This window comes from Aedes albopictus, chromosome 2, assembly GCF_035046485.1.
Source record: "Aedes albopictus strain Foshan chromosome 2, AalbF5, whole genome shotgun sequence".
In the NCBI taxonomy this organism is placed as follows: Eukaryota; Metazoa; Arthropoda; class Insecta; order Diptera; family Culicidae; genus Aedes; species Aedes albopictus.
In genome coordinates, this window is record NC_085137.1 from 10,132,374 (window position 1) to 10,146,592 (window position 14,219).

Genomic DNA, 14,219 nt, shown 5'->3' on the forward strand with positions numbered 1-14,219 from the left:
GTCAAGCGAGACAAAACGTGTAAGGGAGCCGTCTACGAGTGTCTGACGGAAGAGGTCCTTGGTGTGGTGGAGGCACGACCCCGGTCAATCTTGTGTCAGAAGATGTGTCAATACGAGCCTGGATGGAATACCAATCCATCGACTAAGTCTCGAAGATACAGAGGACATGGCGCGTGGACTTGAGGAGTGTTTAGTTCGCGCACATCAAGTGGTGGTCCAAGGGTTCAGAACAGGTTACGCAGTTTGTTGCCCTGCGATCAAACTCGGCCCTTCTACCGCACAAGTGGACGCTGTTGTGGCGTCGGTCTGGTCTTGATCTGAGCACGCCTGAAGTCCCCGGCATGTTTCGGGGCTGGTGGAGTCCCCATGTCGGTAAGTCCTGCTGTATGTCAGCCGATCGGCCCTTTTGGAGATCAACTTGCGGTGTACGCGGTATCAGCCCTGAACTGATACTTGCTGTGCAGTGGGCAGCTGCCGTAGTGTTGACCCTGTCCCAGAGGACAAAGGGAGTAATAAGGTCATCCGGGAAGTCGTCAGTGCGCCAGTACCATACCTTGGTGTAATTCTGGTCGTGTCATTATGTTGCTTGCTGCAGGGCTACACAGCTAACCTTGAGCGTGCGATGGGCATTAGTCCCTCTCTTGAGTGGTCCCGAAGAGACGTAGGGCTTGACGGCAATGGGTACGGTTTGATGAGTCAAGGATGTCCCGCTCAGGTGTCTGATAAGCAGACTTCCCCCATTGCTTGGCGAAGAAAAAAATGCTGATACTTATGTTTTCTCGTTTTCGTTTGTATTTCTATTGTTTTTAAAATTTTGAGCCCTCAGTCATTGGATAATTCTACTCGGTTCTAAATATGTTTTGGGGACACTTACAGAAGCACCTTCAGTAACTAACTACGCTAATGAATTGATTATACGGTGTTGATTTTTTTTTGTAACATGCTGTGTTAGATTGAATTCCTTGTTATATTCTTTTATCCTTCTCCGAGCGTGTTGCTCACAATGCGCACAAATCGTGAATGGTAGTGGTGGTTGGTGGTTGAAACCCTTTGCCCAAGCGGGGAAAGCCAAATGGGAAAATAAGCGGAAAAATAGAAACATCGACGAAAAACACCACAGGTCCCCACATCTGCTGCAAGTGCGCGCGAAAGGACGACGATGGTGGTAGATACAAACGTGCTTCTTGGCAGTCAGTAGAGAAAAACTCTCAGGGGGAGACTTTTGCGCCGGAGTGACCGACCACAACACAGGGGGATGGTGTCGCTTGACCGCAACCCGTGGGGGTACCCCAACAAGGCTGATTACACGGTCGTTGTCGGCGGCGGCGGGAAGATGCGACCAACCAACCAACCGACCGACCGTATGTTCGTTACCGAGCAAAACCAAAAGTATCAGATTTATGGTTTTATTTGATTTTAAATAGAAGTAAATGAAGATAAATGGGATGCTCGGAGGGTTGCTTCTTCTCGTCGTCGGTCGTCGTGTCGTCGCCTGGTGTGGGAACGGAGGTTTTTTTTAGTTGCGGAAAAGTCGTCGTCGATTGGGTTTGTTGACCCAGAGGCCGGTTGTACTAAAGCAGCACAGCACGTCAAAAGAGCAAATCAACACTCTTTGGGTACGTGTTTGCATGGTAATGAAGACATGATCTGCTGGACTTGATAGGTCTTTAATTTTTGGGTTGATTGGGATGACTTCTCTTTTAGAGTGGTCTGGTAGAGACTACCCATTTATTGCAAAAGATAATTATGCGATTTTTCGACAACCCATGGTTTGTTTTTCCGTTGCCTTGTTCTCCCGTGGCTACATTTTCCATGCCATTCAGGTTGTCTTCGAAGTGCTACTTCCACCTTTCAATCACCTCACATCCGTCCTTCAAAGGACTCCCATCTTCATCCCTGCAGTGTTCGGCTCGCGGCACGATGCCACTGCGGGATGTGTTGAAATGAAGGTAGAACCAATGGCGTTTTTTCCCCCGAAAGAGGTGGGTCTATTGTTTCCGCTTCTGGTTGTAACGTTTCACGTTCTGCCGGGTTTCTTGCTGCAGCATTACTGCCCGCGCTGCGTTTTTCTCTTCCTAAATCGCTCTGCTGCCCTCGTTGAACCTTTTGTACTACTTCTTTCCACGTATCTCATGGTGCTCTCGGCTGTATCGTTGATGGCTGCTTTTACTGTATTCCAGCAGTCCTCTGCGTGTGGCCACATGCATATCGCTCTTGTCTGACAACGCTGCCTCGAGATTCTGCGTGTATGCTGAGGCGAATTCGGTTGCTTCGTGGCGGCCGCGGATATCATACTTGGTTGATGACGGAAAGATTTGGCTGCAGTTTAATCATGACCAGGTAGTGGTCAGAATCGATGTTAGCGACACAATAAGTCCTGACGTCGATAATGTCGGAGAAGTGTCGTATATTCCCAAGTAGCCAAAAGTTCCGCTTCCCATGACAAAATGCACTTTCAAGTTTCGCGAAGTTCAGATAAAGTTCCAAATGGAACTTTCTGGCTGCTTAACCCTCTAATACCCAACCCTGCCTTTAGACGGGGTATAGTTTGAGCATTTTTGTAATTTTTGTTTCGTGGAAACCCAATTTTTTATATTTTTGGCTGATATTTTGTATATCTCAAAATAGTTTTTGGTGTATTTTAAAGCGTATTTACAATTTTTAAAAATCATTGAAAAATTGATGTTTTAGTCACTTTCTAGAAGTCATTGTTTATTTCGTATTGAATCGCTACAAATAACATATTTTTAATTTTTCCCAAATCATTCTATCTTAGTTTTATAGTTTAAGGGAATCGAATACACTCTAATATTATTTTCCTTAAAATTACACGGAAAATACAATTTTCTATGAAAAAAAATAAAAATAAAAATATTTGAACAATAATCATGAAATTTCAAAATGTTTTCATCTCAAAAAATTCGTACCCCAAATAGGCCTCCAGGAAAAATATAAAACTGTGGGGATGTTCAAAAATAAAAATTAGAAAAATCGAAAACTGAAATTCATGAAATCGAGAATTCAAAAGAATCATCTTCCAAAACATGTTTAAATCGATTTTAGATGACGAAAAAAGATATTTAGATCAAAATCAAAAATTTGGGTATTAGAGGGTTAAGAGGCTAACACAGTTGTACAGTTTATCCGAGCTGTGTCACCATGTTGGGATCAAACGCACAGTCAAGGTTTGATTATTGCTAGCAGTAGTAATACGTCAACTTGAAATAGCTAAAACAAACTGGGGCATATGTCACAATAGATCTAACAACTGGTCGTAGTGACTTAGATACCCAACAAGGAATAAGAGGCTAACGATGAGCCTTGCTGGAACTTCGATCACAAGTTCCGGTAAGGCTCATTGTTAGCCTCTTAAGCAGCCAGAAAGTTCCATTCGGAACTTTATCTGAACTTCGCGGAACTTTAAAGCTGCTTAAGATGCTACTCGGAACTTTGACAGAACTTTCAAGTTCATAGAAGTTCAGTTCAGTAGTATTGTGTTTCGATGAAGATAAAATTTATTTCGTTTACAGAAAACAACTGTTTAAGCATACACGAATAAAAGACAAATATGAATTTATCAAATTAATGAATACAGTAAACGTTCGCTCGGTTCAAACGGTTTAACTGCAATGCTTTTTAACTGCAAGTCCGCTAAGTGCAACAATTTTGCAGTAATCGCACCGCTATTTGTCAAAAACGAAACGTCAACAGGTTTGTGATGTTTTCCAGATGCACTACAGCTGCATTGCGATGTTTTTGAGTGATTCTGGCTGCGTCCAACATCACTTGACAGCTGTTTGACGGCTGTCAGTTGTTGAAGTTAGCGAATTTCATTCGGTAACTGAAACGTAAACATGTTGCACTTATCGAACGTCCACTGTACTAGGCTTCACCATAAAAAAATGCCACCCAACGGATTCGAACCGATAGTCGCTGCGTGAGAACCCTACGCTCTACCATAGTACTACAGTTGCGAATGAGTGAACAGCAGGAAAAGTCTAATTTGAATCAATTTTCTGTCGGCAGCTAGTTTTGCACATTTCTACAGTAGTGAAGTTAGCTTGACTTTGTCATGTGTCTTCAGCAGCACAGCGGTAAGTCGGCAGGCTATCACGCAGGAGGATCCAGTTGAAATCTACATAGCAGCAACATGTGTTAAAATATAATTATCAGAAGCAATTTTCAGAATGAAGCACAAACCCATGAACTGGATGGGGTTGTGATTCTGAAAAATACATTATTATTTTTGCATGAATTTTGTCAAAGTTCTGTCAGAAGCTATCCATCGTGCTTATGTAAACTTTCAAGTTCCAAAATTACTTAAAAATGAAGCTTGCTCATTAGCCTTCTAATAATGAGCAACCTCGAGCAAGCTGTTTAGCTTATAAAGTACCCTTTAATCTGAACTTTTGGTTACTTGGGTTTGATCCATTGGTCCAAAGTGGTCCATTTGCGATTTCGTCTACTGTCGTGATCTCCAAGTGTAACGAAAGGGAAAAGGTGAATTACCTCCAGCCAAGACCAAGAACAAAACACATATAAATAAAAAGAAAATCGCGTTAAGTACTGTTCCTTTGAATTCCACTAAGAATTTGCATCTTTTGACAGATACAGTAGACGTTCGGTCGGTGCAAACGATTTAACTGCAATGCTTTTTAACTGCAAGTCCGGTAAGTGCAACAAATTTGCAGTTATCGCACCGCCAAACGTCAAAATGGTGCGCCATGTTAGCCCTAATGAACAGTCGAGTGAATTTTTCGTTCATTTTACGTCAATTGATGGCTTGTTGACACTGTCAGGCGTTGCAGTTATCGAATTTTCGTTCGCTAAGTGAAACGTAAACATGTTGCAGTTATCGAACGTCTACTGTACGTATTTCGACCTCAACTGTACACTAAGGTCTTTTTTTACACGGGTAGTTTTTCTGCTTTAACTCGGTCAATTTTTAGCCAATTCACATGAAAATTTGTACACAGGTAGACACGGTTAGTACTACCTGTGTACGGAAAATCAGATAGGTTGGTTCAAAATTGACCGAGTTAAAGCAGAAAAACTACCCGTGTAAAAAAAGACCTTAGTGTAAGGTCGTCTTCAGTGTCTTGTACTTGTCGAGTCAAGTACAAGACACTGAAGACGACCTTACAGTTGAGGTCGAAATACGTATCTGTCAAAAGATGCAAATTCTTAGTGGAATTCAAAGGAACAGTACTTAACGCGATTTTCTTTTTATTTACAGATATTCCCCTAACAAGCCCAGGTTAATCATCAAAACACATATGTAAAAACGTGCTTTTTCTCTACGGTGAGTGCTACTCTGATAAGATGATGGAAAATAAAAAAATCTGGTAAAAGTGGAGGGAAGAACGGTTCTCATTCAGCGAATCACCTTTTTTCGTCTCTGAAATATCACCCGCTTCTCACACCTCAACGTAGCTCACTCACAATGATAGCGGAGAAAGTATAAGGTATGTAGCTAACTATATGTATGCAATAAGCAACACAGAAACGGGATATATCTTGGTTTGAACTGGGCGATAACGATGGCGATGACGACGAATCGTTGGTGATCCTGTGTTGGTGGTATGTACTGGCTGGTTCCGTTCGTATATTTAGCAACGGATGCAGAAGAAGAGCGAGACGGAAGTGGGAAAAACTTTTTCTCCAATCCACGAGCGCGAAAACTTTTTTTCCTCGACGGAGAACTGCTTTGTGGGATCGTGGTGGAAAGTAAAGAACGTATATAATTTAAAAATTTGAGAAATGGGAGGGAGAGAGGAATCAAGTACATGTATTTATATGACTTTTTTTTTAGAATTAGTATTGAATCGAGAATGATAGTGGACTTCTTTTTCTTCTTGGCATAACGTCCTCACTGGGACAAGGAATGCTTCTCAGCATTGTTCTGTTAGTTTTAGATCCAGTGGATAACTGACACTGAGGAAGATTACAAGTGATCGTCGAAATACGCGTATCTGTCAAAGGATAAGCAAAATAGGGCGGAATTGAAAGGTACAAACTGATTACATTCATGTAAAGAGAATATTCTGCTTAGGGGCTGTCCATAAACCACGTGGTCATTTTTTTGGGACTTTTCAAACCCCCCCCCCCCCCGCGTGGTCATTAGTCCATACAAAATTTTTTTTTCGTCCATACAAAATGGTCATTGGCCAACCCCCCCTCATGACCACGTGGTTTATGGACAGCCCCTTAGAGGGTTCGAAAAGTCGATACAAGGTTAGTAAGCATACTCAAGTTTAAAATCTCCGCAGAATCCTTATGTTCCGACCAAATCCCTAAATTCAAAATCCTGACAAGACAGACTTCAATTGCGCGGCTTACGACTCACCTAAGAGCCTGTGAAGCCCCCCAAAGGTCCGCATTGAAACGCCTTGTAACGCCTAGAAACCCCCTGAAATCCCCGTGAAGCTTACCTGAGACTCTCTATGAAGACCCCTAAAACTCCTCTGAAAGCCCCTGAAACACCCTGAAACGCTTTTAAACGCCTCTAGAACCTCTTATTATAACGTCTCTGAATAGGCCTTTTCATGTGACAGATCCGTGCATGCATTTGTTTACAAAGCTTGAACAACAGCTGCTAACACGAACGTGTCATCTTCATAGAAGAACTGTCAAACGCCCGAACAATCAGCTGATTTAAGACGTCAAATGAAAAGGCCCATCCCCCATGAGGCCTATCTTAGAGCCTATGAAGCCCCCTTTGTTGTCGACCGGTTTTGGGTGTGATGTTACGCATCCCCGAGACGATGTCCAACTGGCTACGTCGAAATATCGTAGGTTGTTAGTACCTGTTTGTACTCGTCCGAGATGAAGAGAATACAGTCAATCGTCTTCGTGTTCACCAGGCCAAAGAGACCTGGTGTTATAGGGTGGTGGTTGTCGTAACGAAAGATGATATTAGAAATCACATCTTGGGGGCTGTCCATAAACCACGTGGTCCCCCCCCATACAAAATGGTCATTGGCCAACCCCCCCTCATGACCACGTGGTTTATGGACAGCCCCTTGTCGCTACTGTAATGGTAACCAGAATCACCTGATCGTTTTCATCCGAGCTCCGCTGCTATTTTTCTTCCATCGACTCGGTTAAAATCGGAGCTTTCTTGTCCAAGCCACCGAACTACCGTCGCCGTTCTCGCATTGGGTTCGGCTCAATGTGCTGTCCCGCTCATGGTCTCGCTTCAGACAGTTGCAGCAAACCTTCGTTAAGTTTTGCTGTTTTATGCCGTTTCCACGCTGATTCGCTCAGGGATGTCACAAATAGTGCGTATTTATCATTTTCGATACACACAGAACTAAATTCAACAAAATGAATTAATATTCTAATCCTACCCACTACAATATTCCTCTCCTCTACTCTTGAACTACCATTTAATTAAATTCAATCCAAATCCCATGCAAGTCCAATCCTATGCACATCTTATTCCAATGCAAATCTAAATCCTGATAAAACCTAATATAAGTTCGATTCAAATTCAAATCCAATCCATATGCAATCCAATCTGAACCCAATCCAAATCCAATTCAAATCCAATCCAAATCCATTCCAAATTCAATCAAAATTCAATCGAAATCCAATCCAAGTTCAATTCAAATCCAAATCCAATCCTAATCCAATCCAAACCTAATCCAAATCCAATTCAAATCCAACCCAAATCCAATCCATATCGAACCCAAATACAATCCATATCCATTCCAAATTCAATCGAAGTCCAATCCAAATCCAACCCGAATACAATTCAAATCCAAATCCAATTTAAATCCAATCCAAATCCAATTTAAATTCAATCCATATCCAATCCGAATCCAATCCAAATCCCAACTCTAATCCAAACCCAAATCAAATCCAATTTAAAACCAATCCAATCCAAATCCAATCCACATCTAGTTCAAATCCAATTCTAATCCAAATCCAATCCAAATTCAATCCAAACCAAATTCAAATCCAATCAAATCCAAATTCAATCCAAATCTTATCCAAACCTAATTCTAATCCAATCCAATTCAAATCCAAACCAAGTTCTATCGAAATCCAATCGAAATCTAATCCAAATCCAATTCAAATCCAATCCAAACCTAATCCAAATTCAATTTAAATCCAATCCAAATCCAATCCAAATCTAATTCAAATCCAATTCAAATCCAATTTTAATCCAATACAAATCCAATTCAAATCCAATCCAAATCCCATTTAAATTCAATCCATATCCAATCCGAATACAATCCAAATTCCAACTCTAATCCAAACCCAAATCAAATCCAATTTAAGACCAATCCAATCCAAATCCAATCCACATCTAGTTCAAATCCAATTCTAATCCAATGCAATCCAAACCCAAACCAAGTTCTATCGAAATCCAATCGAAATCTAATCCAAATCCAATTCAAATCCAATCCAATTCCAATCGAAACCTAATCCAAATCCAATTTAAATCCAATCCAAATCCAATCCAAATCTAATTCAAATCCAATTTTAATCCAATACAAACCCAATTCAAATCTAATCCATATCCAATCCAAATACAATTCAAATCCAATCCAAATTCAATAGATATCCAATCCGAATCCAATCCAAATCCAATCCAAGTCAAATCCAATCCAAATCCAATCCAAATTTAATCCAGATCCAATTCAAATCCAATCCAAATCCAATCTAATACAAATACAATTCAAATCCAATCCAAATTCAATAGATATCCAACCCGAATCCAATCCAAATCCTATCCAAGTCAATTCCAATCCAAATCTAATCCAAATCCATTTCAAATCCAAATCCAATTCAAATCCAATTCATATCCAATTCAAAAACAATCCAAATCCAATACAAATTCAATCCAAACCCAATCCAAACCCAATCCAAACCCAATTTAAATCCAATCCAAATCCAATCCAAATCCAATCCATATCCAACTCAAATACAATCCAAATCCAATCCACATCTAGTTCAAATTCAATCCCAATCTAAATTCAATCCAAACAAAATTCAAATCCAATCAAATCTGATTCAAATCCAATTCAAATCCAATCCAAATTCAATCAAAATCTAATCTAAATCCAATCCATATCCAACCCAAATCTAATTCAATTTAAATTCTATTCCAATAAAAATTCAACATGTATCCCATTGAATTCCAAATCTAATCCAGATCCAATCCAAATCCAAATCCAATTCAAATCCAATCCAAACCCAATCCAAATCCAACCCAAATCCAATTCAAACCCAATCCAAATACAATTCTATCTGAATCCAATCCAAATCTAATCCAAATCCGATTAAAATCCAATCCAAATTCAATCGAAATCATATCCAAATCCATTCCAATCCAAATCCAATCCTAATCCAAATCCAATCCAAATCCAATTCATATCCAACCCAAGTCGAATCCAATTTCAATACTATTCCTATAAAATTTCAACCTGTATTCTATTGGAATTCCAATTCAATCCAGATCCAATAATTCAATCCAAATCCAATCAACATCTAGTTCAAATCCAAATTCAATCCAATTCAAATCCGATTCATATTCGAATCCAATCTAATTTCAATGGAATGCCAAAGCAAATTAAATCCGATTCCAATTGAAATCCAAATCCAATACAATCCAATAATCTAAACTGAGACTAATCCAATTCAAATCCAATTCAGTTTTAATCCAAATCAAATTTATGTCCAATCCTAAACCAACGCAAATCCGACAAAAATACCCAATTAAAATCCAATCCAATTTCAATATTATTCCAATCCAAATTCAATCCAAATTTAGTCCAGTTGCTATCCGAATCAACTTCCCCGTGTGTTTCGCTATTCCTTTGTTCGCTCTTTTCTCAACCTTTTTCTCAAGGTATACTAATCTCTCTTATTTTCATTTCCTTGTTCAACTCATTTTTTTTAAGATGTCGCATTTTTTTCCAAGTCAAAGCATTGCTTTTCCTTTCTCTTTTTCCACCTCATTTTTTTTTTTGCTTTTTCACACGCTTCATTTTTTTTCTCCAAGCCATCTTTTTTTTTGCTTTTTCTCTCTCTTCATTTTTTTCCCCAAGCCACCTTTTTTTTGCTTTTTCTATCGCCTTATTTTTTTTTCCACGCCATCTTTTTTTTTGCTTTTTCTCTCTCGCTTTATTTTTTTTTCTCCAAGCCATCTTTTTTTTTTTGCTTTTTCTCTCGCTTCATTTTTTTCCAAGCCATCTTTTTTTTGCTTTTTATCTCCCTATATTTTTTTTTCTCCAAGCCATCTTTTTTTTTGCTTTTACTCTCCTTTCATTTTTTTTTCTCCAAGCCATCTTTTTTTTTTGCTTTTTCTCTCACTTCATTTTTTTTCCAAGCCATCCTTTTTTTTTGCTTTTTTCTCTCTCGCTTTATTTTTTTTTTCAAAGACATCTCCGTTTTTCTCTCGATTTTTTTTAACTGACATCTCTTTTTTTAGTTTTTATCTTGCTTCATTTATCTCAATTCGTTGCTTTTTCCCTCGCTTCATCATTTTTTTCATTTGCCATTTTCGCTGCGTCACAATTAATTTTCCAAAATCTCCCATCTTTCTCGCTCTTTCTCTCACTTCATCTATTTATTACCTCGCGACACATTTGCTCCCATTTCACGACGTCGCACTTCTTGTTACTAAGTTATCTAATTTATTTCCGCTACACTTCCACCCATCTTTCATGCTCTCCTTCGCGACACAATTGCGCCCTCTTCTAAAGCGCCCTTCCCTTGCGGTTACTAATCCACGCCTCCGTCAATGCATTCCCATCACACGCCCACAACGAATTCCCTTTCAAAATTCTCAACCCCTTCACAACTCCATGCACCAACAACAAAATTACATTTCTAAACGCGATAACATTTACGAAAATAGAATTATGCTCTCAAAAGTTTCACAAAAAATACTACCGGCTGCGCCATTGTCGTAACGAAAGATGATATTAGAAATCACATCTTGTCGCTACTGCAATGGTAACCAGAATCACCTGATCGTTTTCATCCGAGCTCCGCTGCTATTTTTCTTCCATCGACTCGGTTAAAATCGGAGCTTTCTTGTCCAAGCCACCGAACTACCGTCGCCGTTCTCGCATTGGGTTCAATGCGAGCACCGAGCACGAGGATTCAAAGCACATCGGCTCAATGTGCTGTCCCGCTCATGGTCTCGCTTCAGACAGTTGCAGCAAACCTTCGTTAAGTTTTGCTGTTTTATGCCGTTTCCACGCTGATTCGCTCAGGGATGTCACAAATAGTGCGTATTTATCTTTTTCGATACACACAGAACTAAATTCAACAAAATGAATTAATATTCTAATCCTACCCACTACAGTGGTCATCTTCATTCATAAACGCTATGAAATGCTTTGAAAAGACGTGAAACGCCTGTGCAATCCACTTGAAATCCCCTTCGAAACACACATGAGAGCCTGTGAAGCCCCCGAAAACCCCACTGAAACCTTCTTGCATTGATACGCCTATGAAATCCTCTGCAATCACCGTGAAGCTCACTTGACAGCATATGAAGCCCTCTAAGACGCTAAGACCCCTAGGAAAACTCATGAAACGCATTGAAACACCTTGAAACGTCTACCAAGCATCCCTGAAAACCCTCTGAGACCGGGTGAAGCCCCTAAAGCCCCTCTGAAACCTTCTGATACACCCTGGCACGCTTTGAAATTGTTGGACCACAGTCGGACGATACATTATGTTATGCAAGATCAAGTTAGCCTTGGATTATACAGTTTGACAGGTAGAGAGAAAAATATATTTATTCTGTTTTCGAATCTCCGTACAAGACAGTTTGATTTCCTGTGTTATCACGTATCTGCTCAACAGGTTATGGTGCCCAAAGTAGCAGGAAATCGAAAATAGTGCTGGAGTGTTGAATCTTGTTAGTGAAAGTTTTGAGTAGTACACTGAACGAAAATCCCCGCCATAAATTGAATGAAAATTGCCTTATCCGAGCCCCATGCCTAGAATCAGATGATTTTTGAATTTTTGTCATTCAAAAGCAGATCTGACAGAATCAAAACAGACGGTATGAAAATCATCCAAAGCGGCCACTATAATCATACAATTCAGAATCAAAACAAATCTGTGTATGGATGATTTTCATTCAAAACCCAATCAGTTTACCGGTTGAAATGTGAATGAAAATCTTTACGAAATTATATAGACATTGTTCATTGCAATCTTCATTTAAAATTTATTAAAATTCTTAATTAAACAACTAATACTACAACCATCACAACAAGTTAGAAGGAAACTGATTTCAACTGAAGTCAATTCCGTGCGAACTCGTTTAAATGGTTGTAATATTAGATATTTGGAAAATAATAATAGAACAAAGTTTGGTTTATATGAATTAACCTTTATTAGAATATTTTTTTATAAGAAATCACCGAGGAAATCACATTTTACATACACATTCATTTTCACTAAAATCTATCACTTTTAAAGACTTCAACGTTGATTTTGCCATTTTAAACTGGTACTGGCTTAAACTGGCCAACAGCAAAATGAAAAACAATGCATGCAAATTTCATCTTTCCAAATTTGAAGAAGTAGACAGCATGCAGACAATTAGGATACAACAAGTAAGCAAGAATCCCTTTATTATTGTTCAGAAAATCATTCGATCGTGATTGTCATTCAGTTTTAGGAATCACCGATTGAGCACACGATTGAGTGAGGATTCATTTTTTGAGCGGTGGGGATTTTCGTTCAGTGATTGAATGATTTTCGGTATGAGGCATAGAGGAAAATGCTTTCCGATGGTTTTGTGATGATAATCATTCACAACAAACCCCGAGCGAAAAAACATCCATGAATTGTGTCATTTTTAGTTTCACAACAGGATGATTTTGTTTCAATCGATGGCAGTAAAATCATTCTGCTGTGAAATCATTCAAAATTGAGATTTTGCGGTTTTGTATCGGAATGAATGAAAAATCATTCTTTGTACGGCGGGCGTTTTCGTTCAGTGTAGTATCTGCGATTTGGTATACCATCCCCAGAAGCATGGAGTTCACGAAAATGGGTTTCCACAGGCTCGGCTACGACAACTACGAAACGTGGAAGTTGCGTGCACGGCAAGTTTTGACGCGTGAAGGGCTTTGGAAGTACGTGGAGGACGACTTGCCTGGCATGGAGGTTAGGTCTTCGGAATGGAAAACGAAGAATGAATTGGCTCTGCAGACCATTGGTTTTCTAGTTGAAGACGCTCAGTTGCGGTTGATTCAGGACGCGGTAACTGCCAAGGATGCTTGGAGTAGGCTGCGGTGTTATTACATCAAGGACTCATCGGTGGGCAAAGTTGCTCTGATCAAGAAATGATCGAAAACAGAACTTTCCGAGGTAGGTGATTTGCGTCAACATCTGATGGATTTGGAACAGCTTTTCGAGAAGATAGAGAACGCGGGGTGTCGCATGGATGAGGATATGAAGGCGGCTGTAATACTTGCTAGTCTTCCGGAATCATACGAAAACATGGTTGCTGCGATACAGGAAAGAATGGAAGTTTTCACGATGAATTTTGTCAAGACGAAGTTACTGGAAGAATATGATCGGCGTACTCAAAGGGGCAAATTCGAAGATTCCAAAGCGATGGTGGTGAAGGCAGTCCGGAAGAAAGAGAACAAGCGATTGTGCTACGCATGTGGAAGCCCAGAGCATTTGATTCACGACTGTGACAAGCTGGAAAGTATGCGCGAGAAGATTTCAAGGAGCACTACTGCAGGTAACAGAACGCAAACAGCACGATCAGCTCAAAGTGATGTTTATTCGGATCGTCACATCTGCTTTGCTGCGCTTCAGGAGAAGACTGATGAGCATTGGTATCTTGATTCTGATGCGTCAACCCACATGACAGGAAACACAAATAGTTTGGATTGGCATCGCAAGACGAAGAAGCAACGAGTGATTCTGGCAAATGGGGATGTGCTGCATTCTACTACTGTAAGAGGAGTAATTCTACCCGCTGTTGGTCCTAGTGAAGGATCAGTTGATGTCAAGCTGAATATCGTCGTGGTTGTGCCCAGACTCTCCACAAATTTAGTTTCAGTAGAAGTAATAACTAGTCAAGGGTATGCAATATTATTCTAATACTCAGATAATTGTAAGATATTAGAGGATGGTGAGGTTGTAGTTGTAGCACAGAAGTTTGTGCCGTTTAAATATGTAGTGTTCAGTGATATGGGAACAATTAGATCTGGCAGAAGAAAGAT